The sequence below is a fragment of the Anolis carolinensis genome, chromosome 2 (genome assembly GCF_035594765.1).
Source record: "Anolis carolinensis isolate JA03-04 chromosome 2, rAnoCar3.1.pri, whole genome shotgun sequence".
NCBI classification, from domain to species: domain Eukaryota; kingdom Metazoa; phylum Chordata; class Lepidosauria; order Squamata; family Dactyloidae; genus Anolis; species Anolis carolinensis.
The window spans coordinates 42151397-42169328 of record NC_085842.1 but is presented as its reverse complement, the minus strand read 5'-3'; the positions used below and the strand labels follow the sequence as shown (position 1 = coordinate 42169328).

Genomic DNA, 17932 nt, shown 5'->3' with positions numbered 1-17932 from the left:
TGCTTTAGTTGCAACTACCCCTCTATCTAACACTCTGGTAGGGCACAGATGGCACAGTCTTTTGTGGACATAACTTTGAAAGGTGTTGTGACAAGCAACGTGATATGCTGCATAGTCTGCCTTACTTGCTGTTACAAAATAGTTTTCAACCTTCTAAAATACCTATAAGAGCTGTAGTTTTAAAGGAATTTTAAATTTTTATTTTAAGAGCTGAAATACTAGTAATCTTCACTCTTCTGTGCCTGTGGCAAGTATGTTACATTGTCAACATTGCTGTTCAAATTAAGGTGGTTCCTCATTATACATCAGTGCAGCTTAAGTCACTTAAAAGTAGTCTTACCTTCTGGAGAAGCAGCTGTCTTTGCCCTCTTCAGGATGATGGGCCAGAATTAGTCATATACAGTATTCCCCTATATCCCGTCTCAGTTTTCTTTTCTCCAAACTAAGTATAGGGTACCATAGTTATCTACTAGGATTTGGTTCCAGGATCTCCTGCGGATGCCAAAATAAGTACACGTTCAATTCCCACTGTATACAGTGGTGTAGTAAAATAGTGTATTTTGTATAAATTGGCAAAATTGAGATTTGCTCTTGTTGGAATATTTTGTGGATGGTTGAATCTGTGGATAAAAAGACCATAAATAAGAATTACTACATGTATATGTTCTCTTATTCTTATATAAAAAGAATTTGATATGAGAAGGAAAATATACAAAAATTACATATTTTCTATGTACTTAGCCATTTTCCTCCACCTGCTCTGTATTCTTCTTGATATTATGTTCTGGACCCAGTATGTGGTGCAAAATAAAAGTTGAATACCTTATCCTTATAGTAATTAATATTAACCATGATCTCAAACTGTTAATCCATTTCATGACTGACCTAGAAGCCAAGGGTGGGATTGCTAAATACATCCTGCTTAATTCTTTCACCAGTGATGTCAGTGAACATTTTGCCAGTGACATCAGTGGGTGAAGTCTCTGACTGATTTCAGTTAATCTACTAATTTGCCCCTCGGAGTATAGTTTTGGCAGCAACTGATTTTTCTGAAAGTAACTGGATACAATGGAGAAACATTTGGTAAACAGCACCTTAGCATATGTCTTTATTCAGAGTTGTTGAAAAGCAATCTTTATATTCTTTTGTCCTTTGCATTTTCCTTTTAAAATTGTTAAATTAAGAATCCCTTCTCAAAAACTGGAGGTCTTTCCCCATTGTACTTTCAACACTCCAGAAAGGAAAAACAAAAATGCTTTAGGGGGAAATGGAGCTCCATCTCCATCCAGCACAATAAATCCAGCACAATAAATCTTTTGGTGAATTATATGTCAAGCACCAAATATAGGAATTGCAGGCTAGTGGCTAGGGAACACTACTTCATATAGGAATTTTGTTGGTTGAAACCTTTAATTATAAAACACACTATGGTCTGTTAACTGTTGCCTTAATACAGTCCGGTATTTTATGAATTAGTTTATTACCTGCTCGAAGTAGTATGTATGCACCAGAATAACTTGGCATAATATTATATCCCTATTGCATACATAACTGCACATGCATATCAAAGCACTGAAGGTGATACGCAATGATAATAAAAACAGCAAGAGCAGAAGGTCCATGTTATGGTAACTTTTTATTAGCCAACCTGAAAAGTGCAGCATTTTCTGCACAGACTCTTAAAATCAAAAGTTTTTTTCATTAGGAAAGGTTTAACGATATAAAAGGTTAGAGGGGTGTTGAAGTCCCACAGTCCACATATATCATTTAGAAGATGATCTACGAGAAGCAGATCTATCAAACTGGTCTCCTAAAGACATGTCCTAAATGGCCTCATCACATTGTGGAAAACCAAGACAGTAATAAAAAGAGCTATAACATTTTGTATAAAATAAGGAATTGTTGTGTTAGTGAACTTTTGAGGATCCCTTTGTTAGATTTCTTCTTCCTCATCCTCATCATATTGGAGCCCCTTAGTGGCGCAGTGGGTTAAACCCTTGTGCAGGCAGGACTGATGACTTGAAGGTTGGGTTGCTGACCTGAAGGTTTCTGGTTCGAATCCAACCTGTGGAGAGCGCTGATGAGTTTCCTCTATCAGCTCCAGCTCCATGCAGGTGGTAAAAGGATGGTAAAAACATCAAAACATGTGGGCATCTCCTGGGCAACATCCTTGCAGACCAATTTTCTCACACCAGAAGTGACTTGCAGTTTCTCAAGTCAGTCCTGACACACACAAAAATCCTCATCATGAGATTTCTCCTGCTAGTAAGCTATTTCAGAACTGGTCCTATTATTAGGTAAAACTAGCTAGTTTATTAAAGCAGCACATTATGGAAACAGCACAAGGCCATTATCCTTTTGTTCCAGTGCCAAATGGTTGAACCATCTGATTGGCATACATTACATGAAATACTATACACATATGTAAGAGACAGCAGCAGGCACAGAATCATGGAATTGGAGTTGATTTCATAGGCCATCTTATTTGATACAGGAAATCCAGAGCAACAGCATCCCTATCAGGATGTCATTGAGCAGTGGTTCTCAACCTGTGGGTCCCCAGGTATTTGGCCTTCAACTCCAGAAATTCTAACATCTGGTAAACTGGCTGGGATTTCTGGGTGTTGTAGGCCAAAACACCTGGGGACCCACACTTGAGAAACACTGTCATTGAGTCTCTGGACTGCTATCTGTTTCTTTGCCATTGAGGTACTGGCTGCTATATACAATATGGGCTTGTGATGTTGAAAACCTTAGATTTTCTTAATTTTTTGTCCATTTTTCAGCTGGGTCTTTTTCTTTGTTTCTTTCCTTTGCTGCTGCCTTTTTGTATATATATCTTTTTCTTCTTTTCCATGCTTCATTTTTTTTCTCCTTTTTAATCTTTTCCCTCTCCCATTTGGTTGTCTTTCCTTCCTTTCTCTCTCTTAATAGTCCTGTTCTTAAGATTTAACCTCATCTGCATAAGCAGATATGGCCCAGTTAATGATGTAAGCAGAGGAAGGGAGGATGTTAGATCAGCGTGGTCTTAATTTTCTGCCTGTTCAGTAGTTTCTTTTATTTTTGTTTTTAAAGGATGCAGAAATAGAGGAAGGCAAGGCTTGAATTAATAATATGAAAAAAGTTTTTGGCATGTTGTATCTGGAGAATATGGAACATTTAAAATTCACATTAGGCAGCAAAATACTACCTTGACCTTGGTTATGTCACACTACTCTTTTTTCCCCCTCCTGAACCATCAGTATTCAGTGGCTGAAACCTGCATTATAGGAAACCTGGAGATAGTGAGAAGCCTCAATGGCGTCTTTCTGCTTAGCTCTTTTGCTGTCACTAAATGGAATTTTCCATAGTTGATGAAAAAGAGTTGTTTTCTAAATGCTTAGATGAGAATAATAAGAAGAATAAGAATAAGAATATACTTTATATTTCGCCCTTCTTCCCTAGGGGAGACTCAGAGCGGATAGCTTCTTTGGCAACTTGGAGATGGCATTTTTATGGCATACCTTGTATGCATACAACAACCCATGATGAAAACTAAAAGATAATGCTAATATTATCTTGGACTATCTAATAGGACCGTCCTGTGGCCTAAACCTACACAAGATACATAACCAACCCTTTTCGGTGTTCTTTTAACTTTCTAGTAGCTATTTTTCTCTAGCTGCTCTAGTACCTGCAGCAGAACATCTAGAAAACTTCTACCAATGTGTGTTGCTATACGAGTGCCATTGGCAACTACATATATATGGGTACGAAAATTGCACTATCTATATAATTGCTATGAGAAATGTCCATGCTGCTTTAATTGTGATTAGGTTATTGAGTAATAGATAGTTGACCTCCTGAACTCTTCTCCTTCTCCTATTTATGCCCCCCCCTTTATCTCAGAAACCTAGAGACCTAGAGTGGCCTGAGCAGTGCACCAAAGTGCACCAGAGTCCAGAGGTAGGTATGACTTTTTCCTAAGCGATGCTGCCTCTTGCCATATGGACAGAAATAATCCCTAGCTCATTCACTGTATTCCATAATGAGACCTAATCATGTTTCAGGATGTTTGCCTCCATTTTGCGTTGTCTGAATACCCATAACAATTGAGTCATCTTTGGGGCAAAGGTTCTCATTTCCTGCTGTTCCCAGCCTTTGATCAAAGCTGCTTGACCAAAATGATTTTTTTCAAAGCATATATTTATTTATTTATTTTTTATATTCATTGCCTAATTAAATGGGCTAGAAACAAGTGGAGATATGTGGGGAGCTTTCTCCCGTTTCTTTGCATGACTGCACTGTTTGCTGACAATGATATCAAAAGCCCGGGAGGGGGGCAAGGGAAAATGTATGGCAAGGGGAAACAGTGAGAAAGATTGAAGCAACTAATTTGGAGGTTATTGGGTTGACTGCTCAGCTCAGAATGCCATAGCCCTATAATAAAAGCTGCACAGCAGAATTGTTTGCACACCATTTAATAAGAACACAAACCCAAGGATGCCTTCCCCATGTTCCGATTATCTTCAGATTTTGACACTTGGGTCAAAAGGGCTCACAGACATACTTGTTTTAGGAGCTTGCCTACAAATAATTAATTCTCTAAATGGGTTCCCAGAAGGATGGAATTTGTATTTAATTTTTTTCCTGGCAGCAGCATCTGATAATGTTTTTATTACAGAGTGCATATGTTAGAAGGAAGAGGAAGCAGCAAAGTATCACTATTAATCATTTGACAGAATTTCACAAATTGTTCCCTTGATTATACCAGCAAAGTTTGATGTTTTGCATATTTGAACATTTTAGGTTAGGTAATTATGGAAGAGATACATAATGAATTGTCTTTTGTTCAGTTAGCTGCCTTAAACAATTCAATAGGTTGCTTTCAGAATTTTCTTGTGTGGTGTTTGTAAAATTTTAAAAAATTCCAAAGCCATGCAAGTAACCAATGAAAGACTGTTGGTGAAGGAGATAGAAAAAACAGTGATAGTCCAACACTTGAATGATAGTCTGATTGTTTAGTTTGATAGTTGGATTGCTTTGTTTAATTATATTGTAAGCCACTTTGAGTCCCAAACTAGCAATGAACCATAGTATAAATAAATGCAACAACAGACATTCAGAGGTTTTGGAAATCCATTTTCTAAAGATAGATGAATGTCAGAAAGTATTATTTATTTTGTTTACTAAGCATGCTTTCTAAAGAAGCATTTTCCAGTGGTTCTCAACCTGTGGTCCCCAGATGTTTTTGGCCTACAGCTCCTAGAAATCCCAGTCAGTTTACCAGCTGTTAGGATTTCTGGAAGTTGAAGCCCAAAAACATCTGGGGACCCCAGGTTGAGAACCACTGCATTATGTGAAGTGTCTCTCCAAATGTTACTGGATTTCAACCTGTAGCATTCCTCACCATTGGTTCTGCTGACTAGGGCTATTTGGAGTTGCAGTCCAAATTTAGAGGGCTGTGTTTTCCCCATCTTCAGAACAAGAGTTAAACTGCATAAAATCCATGTGACTAGCTTCTTTGTTGGTCTATATTTAGGTTACCTATAAATAATACTCAAGAGATGTGGTGGGAGCTGACTTAGCTTAACTTGGGTTCCTTTTCTTTTGTTGTAGTGCTATCGCTCTATTGTGCTAGCCTTATTAGGAAATCTCCTTTCTTAAAGGAAGCAGGTCAGGGTCTCCTAATACACAGTGCTTATTGTTCACCTGGCTTCACTAGCATAAATCACCTTCCAACTGGGGCTCTGTGTAAAATTCTTGATGTTTCAAATTAGTTAGTGATGAGGAGATTGTGTCAAGGAATATATATATGGAGTTTCCAAAGGGTACCAAATTTTTTGAAAAATGAAAAATGAGCTATAAGTGTCAGCACATTGTTGTGTTGGAATAGAATATTATGCACATATCAAATATATCAAAATATAACAAATAACTTTGGTTCAGGGTTTGGACAATTGCATTTTGTAGCAAAAGAATGCACACCTTTAGCATGTTTTTTAAAAATTTCTGTAAAGTTGGTTCAGATGGATTTAGGACCTTTTGGAACCAATATACAGTATATGGTTAAAATTGAGTTAAATGTAATGCAAAAGTGGAAAATATGTGTGCAGATTTGTGTTTTTAAAAGCCAGATAAATTGTGATTTTATACATTACATATATCTAGGTACTAGGATTATCAGTTCAGAGACCCTAGTTTCTTATCCAGTCCTTAAGTCAAGGGTAAGGAATCTCAGGGATAGAGCATCAACTTGAAAGTATAGGTACAGTAGAGTCTCACTTATCCAAGCCTCGCTTATCCAAGCTTCTGGATAATCCAAGCCATTTTTGTAGTCAGTGTTTTCAATATATCATATTTTGGTGCTAAATTCGTAAATACAGTAATTACAACATAACATTACTGTGTATTGAACTACTTTTTCTGTCAAATTTGTTGTATAACATGATGTTTTGGTGCTTAATTTGTAAAATCATAACCTAATTTGATGTTTAATAGGCTTTTCCTTATTATCCAAGATATTCGCTTATCCAAGCTTCTGCCGGCCCGTTTAGCTTGGATAAGTGAGACTCTACTGTACTAGGATTATCAGTTCAGAATCCCTAGTTTTAAATCCAGTCCTTAAGACAGTGGTTCTCGACCAGTGGGTCCCCAGATGTTTTGGACTTCAACTCCCAGAAATCTTAACAGCTGGTAAAGTGGCTGGGATTTCTGGGAGTTGTAGGCCAAAACACCTGGGGACCCATAGGTTGAGAACCACTGTCTTAAGACAAGTGTGAGGAATCTCTTGGAGAGAGCATCACCTTGGAGGTGTGTGCATACACTTTCTCTCATTTGGTAGGTTTGATATAATCTATTAAAATTGTTTCCTTTATGAACTTTGGTTGATGCTGACATAACAAGGAGGTATGCTTGTTAGCATCATGAAGTCCTGTCCCCGTATGACCTCATAAGACGTTGTCCCTGAGATTTCAGGTTTACCCATGTCATCTTAGGGCCTTGGATAATTTGGACTTGGCAGTCCTACTAAGGACAATCTTGCTGGTTTTACATTGGATTGTTATAGTATGTGCATCTGAATACCGATATGTATCCAGGACAAAATGTACATAGGACTGTATGGATCCTTCTTAGACAGGTTGCAAAACATGGAGTTGATTATGCACTGCAATAAATGAGGTGTAAATTGCTTCTTCAACTTTGAGAAAAGGAGCTCAAGAATAACGTCTAAGAATGAGTAATACTATGTTTGTTTTATCAAAAATATTTTACAGATGAGAGGAAGATTTAATTAGTATACCTACTCCTGTCACCTTTATTAATAGACCGTTTCAGATAAATGTGAAAGAGTGATGAATGTGAAGATTCAGCATTTGTCAAGTAAGGAGCAGGAAGAATGCTAGGAAAGTGACAAGTTGGCAAAGTTTGGAGTTTTGTACCCCTAAAATCTCAAGTGTAAACAAGATGACAATCATAATGGATGAGGATTGATAAGATCTAAAGAACTATCAGAAGAGTTAGGAGAACCTAAAGCCTGATGACAGATAGGTAGAACATACGAGTCACAAGTTATATTCTGGTCCGCAGGTTGGAGTGACAAATTGAAAATTACAGATAATTTTACAGATAAACAGCCAAAGAAAAGTCATGGTTTGTGTGTTGTTAAAGAGGCCAAATGTGTGGCTCAACTGTTATTAGGAGCCCTAGAACTGGAGCAATTTGAATGGAAAAATACAATTGTACGGATTTCATGACCCACGATTCTAGCAGCATGGTGTTCAGGGTAGCTTACAAAAACTAAAATAAGAATAGAAATCAGAACATGGAGCCTAAACATGGATCCTCTCCCCCAAACCTAGCCATTTTTGGTCTCAATCCTGGCTAAAAAATGGAATATAATAGTAATAGCAGTAGTTCTTAGACTTAGACTATCCCAGGAGAACCTAAAAGAAGCTCTGAGCCCCTCTACTCTTTTCTGCTCTAGCTCCACTTCTAGCCACCTTGAATGCCTGGCCAAGAAATGGCAACCGTGGCCAGGGGAAACTAACCACCTGAGGTAGCATTAGAGATTTCCTCACTCCACTGAATCACAGATCATCTCAAAATCCATAATTTCTTTTCCTCCAAACATGCCCCAATACATGAGAATATAGGGAAATTATATAATAGTTCCCTGGGCACTTCATTCCTGGCCTCCTTCAAAACTCTTGTTGCCTTTCTCAGAATAAAGGAGATAAGTTAGCCCATGCGTCAACCAGATATAGAAAACATAAATTATATATACACTTGAAACTATCAAGGTATTTTTTTTACTGAATGGGAGTCCAAACATTTGTTAAACAAACCCATCCCTCAATTATGTATAATTTTCTTTACAAATGTTTGTATGCCACTGTTTGTAAAGATGTAATGGCAGATTACAAAATTAAAAGCAAACAGTGAAACAATATAACAGCCTAAAAACAACAACACACACACCAAGTTCAGTAATACAAGAAAGCAAATACTGTACGAAGCATGGTGTAAAGCTACGAGTTTCCAAAAGCCAACACACACGTTTCTTCAGAATGACTGTTTATACATTAGCAAATGTATGCAGATGTCTTTAATTTTTTTCACTGAGAATTCTTTAATTTTCTAACAATACTCTTTTTGCTTTTAAGCAGAGCTCCTTTTGTTGAACTTTTATGACTTTTCTCCTTTTCTTTCCAGTTCAAGATTCAGAAGAGTAACAGTTTTTTAGATAGCCCATTTTACAATAGCCTACAGCTTTTCTTGTACTGTAAAAGTTATCTCATGCTTGAAGTCATTATGCTGGACATGAATCAGTTTACCAGGCTTCTTTGTTGTAATTTATAGGCATGCTGATCTGAACTAAGTGGAAGTATGGATGGCTCTTATGCCTTAGTTTTAAAAGATTTTAAACAGCTAGTTTGCCCTTCTAATTCAGTTCTGTGCATGTTATTTTGTTTAAATTATCTATCCAGTACTCTAAGCCAAAACTCTGAGTTAGTTACCTTTAAAACTTTTATTGAATCAATAAAAGTATGACAAAAGAGGAAAATATCAAGACAAGGAAATAATAGCTGGATTAAAATAATAAGGGGGAAGCTGGGTGAATAAAGGTTTTCATCTGGCACCTGTCTAGGGAGATCATTTTGTAGTTACATAACAATAAACATAGTTATTGGCCATAGGAAAAAAAGATTAATGTTAGGGCAGTGCTTTTATTAGGCCAATTCAAAGTAACAACATATTGTGGAAATGTTCTAGTTCTCCAGAATTCTTCATCTGGTTAGAAGATTTAAAAATAAATCCCAGAGTGATAATATTTTTTTAAAAGGCTGGCAATGGAATAAACATGATAAAATGTAGCCTAGCCTATGCCATAGATTTTTATAGGATTACATAAAACAGAATCCCAATTAATCAAAATGTTTTAATTGATTAAAGGTAAAGGTAAAGGTTTCCCCTGACGTTAAGTCTAGTCATATCTGACTCTGGGGGTTGGTGCTCATCTCCATTTATAAGCCGAAGAGCCAGCGTTGTCCGTAGACACCTCCAAGATCATGTGGCCAGCATGACTGCATGGAGCGCCGTTAATTGATTAGATTTCCAACAAGTTGTATATGACTAAAAATCTAATGCGGATGAAAATACCATAGATAAAGTAGTTCCCTGTTTTTAGACAATACAGTAGACATCCCAGAAATCCCAGAGTGTTTACGCTGTTAGGAGTTCTGGGAGTTGAAGGCCAAAACATCTGGGGACCCACACGTTGAGAACTACTTGTCTAATTTAATTGTGTTTCCAACTCCCAGGATTCCATAGCATTCAGACATGGTAAAGTAGTGTCAAACTGCATTAATTCTACAGTGCAGATGCACCCTGTTGTCTGATAATTCAGATGTAAGAGGCTTCAGTTGATTGACCTAACTGATTGAAAGTTGTAGTCCTGTTAACTTTTGTCTTGTTGTTGTGTGCCTTGAAATCATTTCAGATTTTTGATGCCTTTTGTATATATATAGAAATGGAAATAGATAGTTTGGAATGATACAAATCAGACATTGTATTGTTATCACACCACTGCTACTGTAATTTTAAAGAGCCAGTATATGGAATAAGTTGTAATGTTTATATAGGAAAGTGCTTATTGTACTTTTAAAGGTTACATTATTTGATGTCATGGCCTATGGCTGGTACAGTAAACAATTCAATATATATTTTGTATAGTCTCCAAAGTATATGCTGCTCCACTTCAAGGCTTTGGTTAATATGTACAAAAGTCATTCCTGACTAGTAAAAGTCATCTTAAATAAAATAAATCCTTTTAGAATAGTTAAGATTTTATCTGTAATAAGTTTTCCAGAGTTAAGTAATTTATTATAAAGCATATCTTTAATTTTCTGCATTATACTAAACTAGGCATCCTGGCTCAATTTACCATAAATAAGTTGCCCATCCTCTTTGCTTTTATCTTGCTGCTCACAAAAAGACCTAAACAGACCATAAATGTTTGCCTGTGAACCTAATCTTGCAAATACATTTGGGCTGATGGGCCGATAGGGTGGGATAGAAATAAAGTTTCATTTATTATTATTGAGTTTTTATTAGTTTTTGATCCAGTATCCCATGTTTGGACACAACTCAGAGCTAAATATTTATCCATTTGCACATCCAAGAAGAGTAAACCATCATATTAATTGATGTTTTTATTTATTTAATTTCTATCCACTAGCATTCAATGTGTCATGTTTACTGCTTATTGATGGCAAGCCAGGCTAAACCAGGAAGCCAGGTTTACTGCTAATGTGCAAATATGGACAGTGTGTGTCCATAAAGTTTTTGCTTGTGCACAGTGAGCGTTAAAAGGCATTTTCAATCTTAAATGGTCAATGTGGGATGGAAGCAATAATTGTTTTTTTCTGCTTGAAAAAAATTGGGATCCATTCACTTTTGAAAATGTTTAAAACACTGAGTAACTGAGTTAACAGCGGCTGATACAAGACATATGACAGACCCTGAACACTTTTGGGGCCCTCTAGAGATGCAGTAGCTTGGTTTTGCATTGTTTAGCTACCTAATCATATAACAGCAAAGTGACAGTGGAAATGGCTGCTTTGTTCTGGTTTGCCGTGACGCTCGCAAATGTCACTGGCTTTTTTAATAATGCTGTGACAGGCAGGATTTGGAAAATGTCCTAAGGCATTGTAAAAACAAGAGAAACCAGAAGGTATGTGGAATTACTGTAATTAGGAGAATATCTGTTCTACAGGCTGCTCAGTTACACATGTCACTTTAAAAATAACAGTTTGCAGTTTGGATTTTCACAAAGATTTATAACTCTGTGCCATAAAGCTTCCTTGTTTGTTTTGTTAAATAAATTGAAAATCTCTTAGTCAATGATATCTCATATAATGGCATAGAACCTGCTCTGACTTTCACCTACAGGAAAGACTTTGATAGTTATAAAATGCATGGTAGTGTCTCTGCCAAAGAAGCCTGATATAATTACCCTTCATGGGTGAGATATCCTGGGAAACCCATATTTCTGAGATATCTGACACAAATTCATTGTTTTCTGGGGTGACTAGAATCAGATGTTATTTTTATGATTCTTAATTGAGCCCTCTGAGGATGTGGACTCTGCCTTTATCTTACCTTCCCTTGTCTCAGAGCTGATTGAAGTGCTTTGGAAAGTGCATGCTACAATTCTACAGGGATTGTCCCAGTTCAGAATACACCTGGGGAAGGCTGTAGGTTGGAAGGCTTCCCCTGCTGTACAGAGAAAACTGGGACATCAAGTAAAAGGCTAAGCTTGGGACTTTCTCATTGAAAAGCTTCTATTCTATTTTTAGAATAAGAAAAAAAAATGCATACTTCTTCAGATTGATTAGCTCTACTCTTGGTTTGATAAAATCCGATTAATGTTATGGGTATAATAACCGAATAATTCGATGCTGCCTTTGTGGAGATCTCTCAAACAGGAGGTTATGCCTTTATCTCATGATTATAAAAAATTATTCTCCATCTCTCCTTGCAGTTTGAGGCAGGGTGCAATATGGTTAAAACAGAGGAATAAATAACAACACTATTAACATGCTTATAACAAAATACACACAAGACCAGGTTAAAATTCACAAGTTAAAATGGACTGGGTAGGCCTGTTGGAAGAGATGGGTCTTCAAAAGCTTCTTAAAGGCTGACAGCTGATTTACTGTCAGAGCTTTTCCGGCAGGTCCTTCCACAGTCTTGGAGCAGCCAATGAAAATGTCATCTGGGTGACAGTTGCCAGTTGGATTCTGGCAGGCTGGAGTAGACCTTAGTGTGTGGGGCGGATTGTATGGGAGAAAATAATCCTTTAGGTAACTTGGACCCAAACCATGTAGGACTTTAAAAGTCAAAAACAACACTTTGTACTTTGCCCAGAAACTAATTGGCAACTAGTATAGTAACTGTAGTAAAATTTTCATGATTGAGAAGACGGTCAGGAAATAAGGTTAATACATAGAACACCCAGCCCTCTGTATCTGCTGAGGTTAGGGTATAGGATCACTGTGAAAGTGAAAAATTGCAAATTTTTTAAAAATTGCTATTAACCTGGAAGGACGTAGAATCAGAGCCAGCCCTAGGTATTTTTCAAGTGTAGGCAAACAGAATTTTGGTGCCCCCCACCAAACCAATCACTGAAAAATAAAAATGTTGGATAAGCGAAAATGTTTGATAATAAGGAGGGATTAAGGAAAAGCCTATTAAACATCAAATTACACTAAGATTTTACAAATTAAGTACTAAAACATCATGTTTTACAACAAATCAACAGAAAAAGAAGTTCAATACCTTGCGGAGGCAGGCCGCAGGAGACAGGAGTTGCCTCGATGGCGCCCCCAACAAGATGGCGCCACAGGCAACTGCCTAGTTGGCCTGGTGGTTGAACCGCCTCTGCGTAGAATCATAGTTTGAAGAGACCATGCATGCAGGACCTGGCATGCAAGAATACACAATCAAAGCACTCCAACACCTCTCAAGGAATCTTTAAGTCCTCTAGTATGATTCTATGGTCAACTTCCAATGGATGTTGACCACAGAGGAATACTAGAGCAGTGGTTCTCAACCTGTGGGTCCCCAGATGTTTTGGCCTTCAACTCCCAGAAATCCTAACAGCTGGTAAACTGGCTCGGATTTCTAGGAGTTGTAAGCCAAAACACCTGGGGACCCACAGGTTGAGACTTAGAGATTACTAACAATAACACTTTAATGAAATCAATTAATAATCAAATCTGCAAAAGTCAAACCTGCAAATGTGGAGGCCTGATTGTACCCAGAAAATGCAAAACAGAAGTCCTAAATATCTAAATTAAAGCCTGATATAGAGAAATAGTATTTTTTTGTTTCTAAAGATACCATCTCTCACATTAGTAGGTGTCAGTTTATTTGATTTTGAAAGGAAAAAGACATCAAAGGTAATAGCTCCCATTTTAAGAGTTCTCATTTGTCTTTCGCAAAAACATAACAGCACCAAATTGGTGTCCAGGCATCTCTTTTTGAACTGTAATTCTGAATGCCACATCATAGTATAATGGTCATACATTCCCAACATTTAAGTATAGTAAATAGGTTTTGTGCATTGCATTAAGTAAAATGCCAAGGTCATTGTGTGACTGGAATCCTCCAACTTTCATTTGCTTTGCTTGAAATTATTTTTTATTTGTGACTTTATAATTTTCTCTGCACTGCCATGTTTAGAGGGCACATATTTTTAGAATCTTGGCTTTGTCTATTCATTTCAAACCATTCAAGCAGCGTTCTCTGAAATGATGCACAAAACTATTAAAACTATCACCACAAAAGATCAGCCTTGATACAGGTGAAAGTCAATAGGCTCAGATTTGTTCACAACCCGATAATATTATTTATTTATTTATTTACTACATTTATACCCTGCCCTTCTCACCCAAGGGGACTCAGGGCGGCTTACAAAAATTGGCAAAATTTAATGCCAAAATGCAATCATAAAAACAAAACAATATAAACAGATCCATTAATAACATTGTTAAAACACATTATAAAAACCTTAAAAGCATATATATAATTAATTCCATTCGTCCAAGATCCTCATGCTTCATCTTTAAATCAGGCCATGTCAACTTTGTCATTTACTCATCAAAAGCTTGGGCACATAACCATGTTTTCACAGCCCTTCTGAATCCCAGCAGGGTAGGAGCCAAATAAACATTGTCTTTCTTTGATGGTCCTCCCACACTATTCCACATAGACAATCCCTAATGCTCCTTTGTCATCCCATTTTTCAGTTGTTTTTAAAATGTCCCAGTTTCTTTTTCCAATATTATCCCTTTATTCTTACCTAACTTCAATAGCTGCATATTGACTTTAAAATACAAAAGTTGTTTAAACTCAATGTGTTGTCGAAGGCTTTCATGGCCAGGATCACAGGGTTGTTGTATGTCTTTCGGGCTGTGTGGCCATGTTCCAGAAGCATTCTCTCCCGACGTTTCGCCTAATAGGGTGATTAACTGAAACATTAATGCTGGCTCCCAGTGACAAAGGACTCTTGCCACACCCCGGACTCTACACAGATATATATATTCTTTCCTTCCCTTACTTAGTTTATCCATACCTCACAACCTCTGAGGATGCCTGCCATAGATGTGGGCGAAACGTCAGGAGAGAATGCTTCTGGAACATGGCCACACAGCCCGAAAGACATACAACAACCCTGTTTAAACTCAATTAACTTAGCAGGTTCTTTCTCAATTGGTCCAGGCAAAGCAAATTGTGGCAGCCTTTCCTAGCTTGTATGGTCTTCCTCACAAATAACTTTTGCCATCTTGGCTCCACTCTGATATTGCTTTGCCATGTGTGTCAATTTTGGTCATCTAAAACATTTACTGTAAATGTTGTTTAGGAATGTTATAACGAGGTTTTGGAAGTTGCACATATGTAATTATAATAACTAAATTGATGGGTAAATGGCATATCTCATGAAAATATTTTATTTTTATATATTCTAAAATATGATTCATTGTTTATTTCACATAGAGAGGTTTCTCATTATGGTTATGCCACACATTTACACACTGCAGCCAACACATAGTTTGAAAAGCTCTGCCCTAGAGTATAATGTTGATTCAGATAAGGTAATCAATGTAGTGAGAGTAGGAAACAAAGCCTTTGACAGTGGAAGATATTTTAGTGAATTATTTGAGCTATAGAGCTTGTCTCCCTGACTCTTCAAGATTTTGTCTTGGAAGCCTAAAGTGATCACATGTTACAAATAAAAAGAATGAACAAGTTCACTTGTTATCTGTTACATAGAGGAGAACAGGGATTCAAAGGCTTGACCTAAATCTGTCTAGGTACAATCCCAGAAGCAAATTGAACAATTTGAAAAATGGTGTTTAGAGAACCAAGATAGGCATTGGCTTTGCATTTGGGTAGAACGTTGTTAGAACACAGAAACTGATAGGACTTGAACTAAACTGAATTATACCAAGAAGCATTCATTTGAATATATTACTTCTCATTCTTGCAAGTCAGATATATCCAGGAAGCTCATAAGAAAGGAATGAAGTCCATCTTCAAAATTGTATCCCCAATATTGATATTCTGTGTAGTTTACATATTGTAAATGTAGCATAGATTGCTTTATAGTACCATTTAAAAATGTTCAATTTACATTTATAATATACCCCTCTTCAACTCAAAGCTATGCACATAAGGTTCTCATATAGAAGCTGAGTAGTCCCTGACCTTCTTGGCATCATCAGCCCTCCTGCTATTTCCCAAGATGGGCTGGTAGCCATAATCACTGCCTATGATGGTGAAGTTCATGAACTACTCTTTTGTTGGCCAAGGCTCAACATCTCTTCTGATATTTGCACATTGCATACTCTTGAGCAAGCGATTCTCACTTTGTTCATTTATCTTTAAATAACATAGGAAAATATCTATTCAGTATTGTAAGAAGTGCTTTATTAATATTGTACAAGTTCTCCCACTTAGAAAGATGAGAGAGGCCTGTAATTGACATCATAGGTAGACCTCAACTATGAGAGACAACATGAGAAAACACATCCATAAAATCACACTGTCTGGTTTTTCACGAATTGATTTGCAAATTATGGTGGAAAATACGTATTTGGTCAATAACAAAAGTTCATCTCAATATTTTGTTATAGATCCTTTATTAGCAATGACAGAGGTCAAACATTTTCTGTAAGTCCTCACAAGGTTGGCACACACTGTTGCTGGTATGTTGGCCCATTCCTCCATGCAGATCTCCTTAAGGGCAGTGATGTTTTGGGGCTGTCACTGGGCAACACGGACTTTCAACTCCCTCCAAAGGTTTTCTATCGTGTTGAGATCTGGAGACTGGCTCGGCCACTCCAGGACCTTGAAGTGCTTCTTACAAAGCCACTCCTTCCTTCGTTGCCCTGGTGGTGTGCTTGGGATCATTGTCATGCTAAAAGACCCAGCCACATTTTATCTTCAGTGCCCTTGCTGATGGAAGGAGGTTTGCACTCAAAATCTTACAATACATGGCCACATTCATTCTTTCATGTATACGGATCAGTCGCCCTGGTCCCTTTGCAGAGAAACAGCCCCAAAGCATGATGTTGCCACCCCCATGCTTCACAGTAGGTATGGTGTTCTTTGGATGCAACTCTGCATTCTTTTTCCTCCAAACACGACGAGTTGTGTTTCTGCCAAACAGTTCTACTTTGGTTTTATCTGACCATATGACATTCTCCCAATACTCTTCTGGATCATCCAAATGCTCTCTAGCAAACTTCAGTCAGCCCCGGACATGTGCTGGCTTAAGCAGGGTGACACGTTTGTCACAGCAGGATCTGAGTTGCTGTCGGCGCAGTGTGTTACTGATGGTAGCCCTTGTTATGTAGGTCCCAGCTCTCTGCAGGTCATTCACTAAGTCCCCATGTGTGGTTCTGGGTTTTTTGCTCACTGTTCTTGTGATTATTTTGACCCCACGGGGCTGAGATCTTGCGTGGAGCCTCAGATCGAGGGAGAGTCTCAGTGGTCTTGTATCTCTTCCATTTTCTAATTATTGCTCCCACAGTTGATTTCTTCATACCAAGTGACTTGCCTATTGTAGATTCAGTCTTCCCAGTCTGGTACAGTTTGGGTACAATTTTGTTTCTGGTGTCCTTGGATAGCTCTTTGGTCTTCACCATAGTGGAGTTTGGAGTCAGACTGCTTGAGGTTGTGGACAGGTATCTTTTATATTGATAAGTCCAAATAGGTGCCATTACTACAGGTAATGAGTGGAGGACAGAGGAGCCTCTTGAAGAAGAAGTTAAAGGTCTGTGAGACCTAGAAATCTTGCTTGTTTGTAGGTGACCAAATACTTATTTTCCACAATAATCTGCAAATAAATTCATGAAAAATCAGACAATGTGATCTTCTGGATGTGTTTACTCACGTTGTCTCTCATAGTTGAGGTGTACCTATGATGTCAATTACAGGCTTTTCTCATCTTTTTAAGTGGGAGAACTTGTACAATTGGTATCTGACTAAATACATCCCCCCCCCCACTGTATCTTCAGGATACAGACTTTGACAAGCTAAGTGGTTGCAGGAGGAGGAACAAGACCTAGGAGTAGGGCTTGTACTCAACCCTTTCCAAGTTTCTCTGAGTTTTCAACTGACTCAAAGGACCTACCTGTCAGCTAGTCCAGAAAAAACTCAATCCACCTAATACTCTCAGCTTTCATGAGATTCTTCACCTGCAGCCCATTTCCTATCATGCAGTTTCTGCCTTCCCACCTTCTTCCAGAGTTTGCTTGTGTTCTTTTATTGGCTTCCTAGCCATGTCCCCAGCAGAGGCTTTGAATAAAGTTAGCAGCTGGTTTTTTTGTTGGATTTTTTTTTTGAGACCAGGAAACTGGGAACAATAGAGGCATTGCTTCTG

The 17932-nt window shown here is 37.7% G+C and overlaps 1 protein-coding gene across 25 annotated transcripts in view; it reads left to right on the top strand.

The window, feature by feature from the left end:
• The window catches only part of magi1 (membrane associated guanylate kinase, WW and PDZ domain containing 1), a 617355-nt gene that overhangs the window by 367983 nt on the left and 231440 nt on the right, over nucleotides 1-17932 (top strand). The window contains exon 1 of one of the 25 annotated variants that reach the window (XR_010003824.1): nucleotides 1-17932. This exon is cut by the window's left edge and continues 12750 nt beyond it. The exons of the other annotated variants lie outside the window; for them this stretch is intronic. The gene's annotated coding sequence lies outside the window, so the exon portion shown is untranslated. 25 annotated transcript variants of the gene reach the window in all.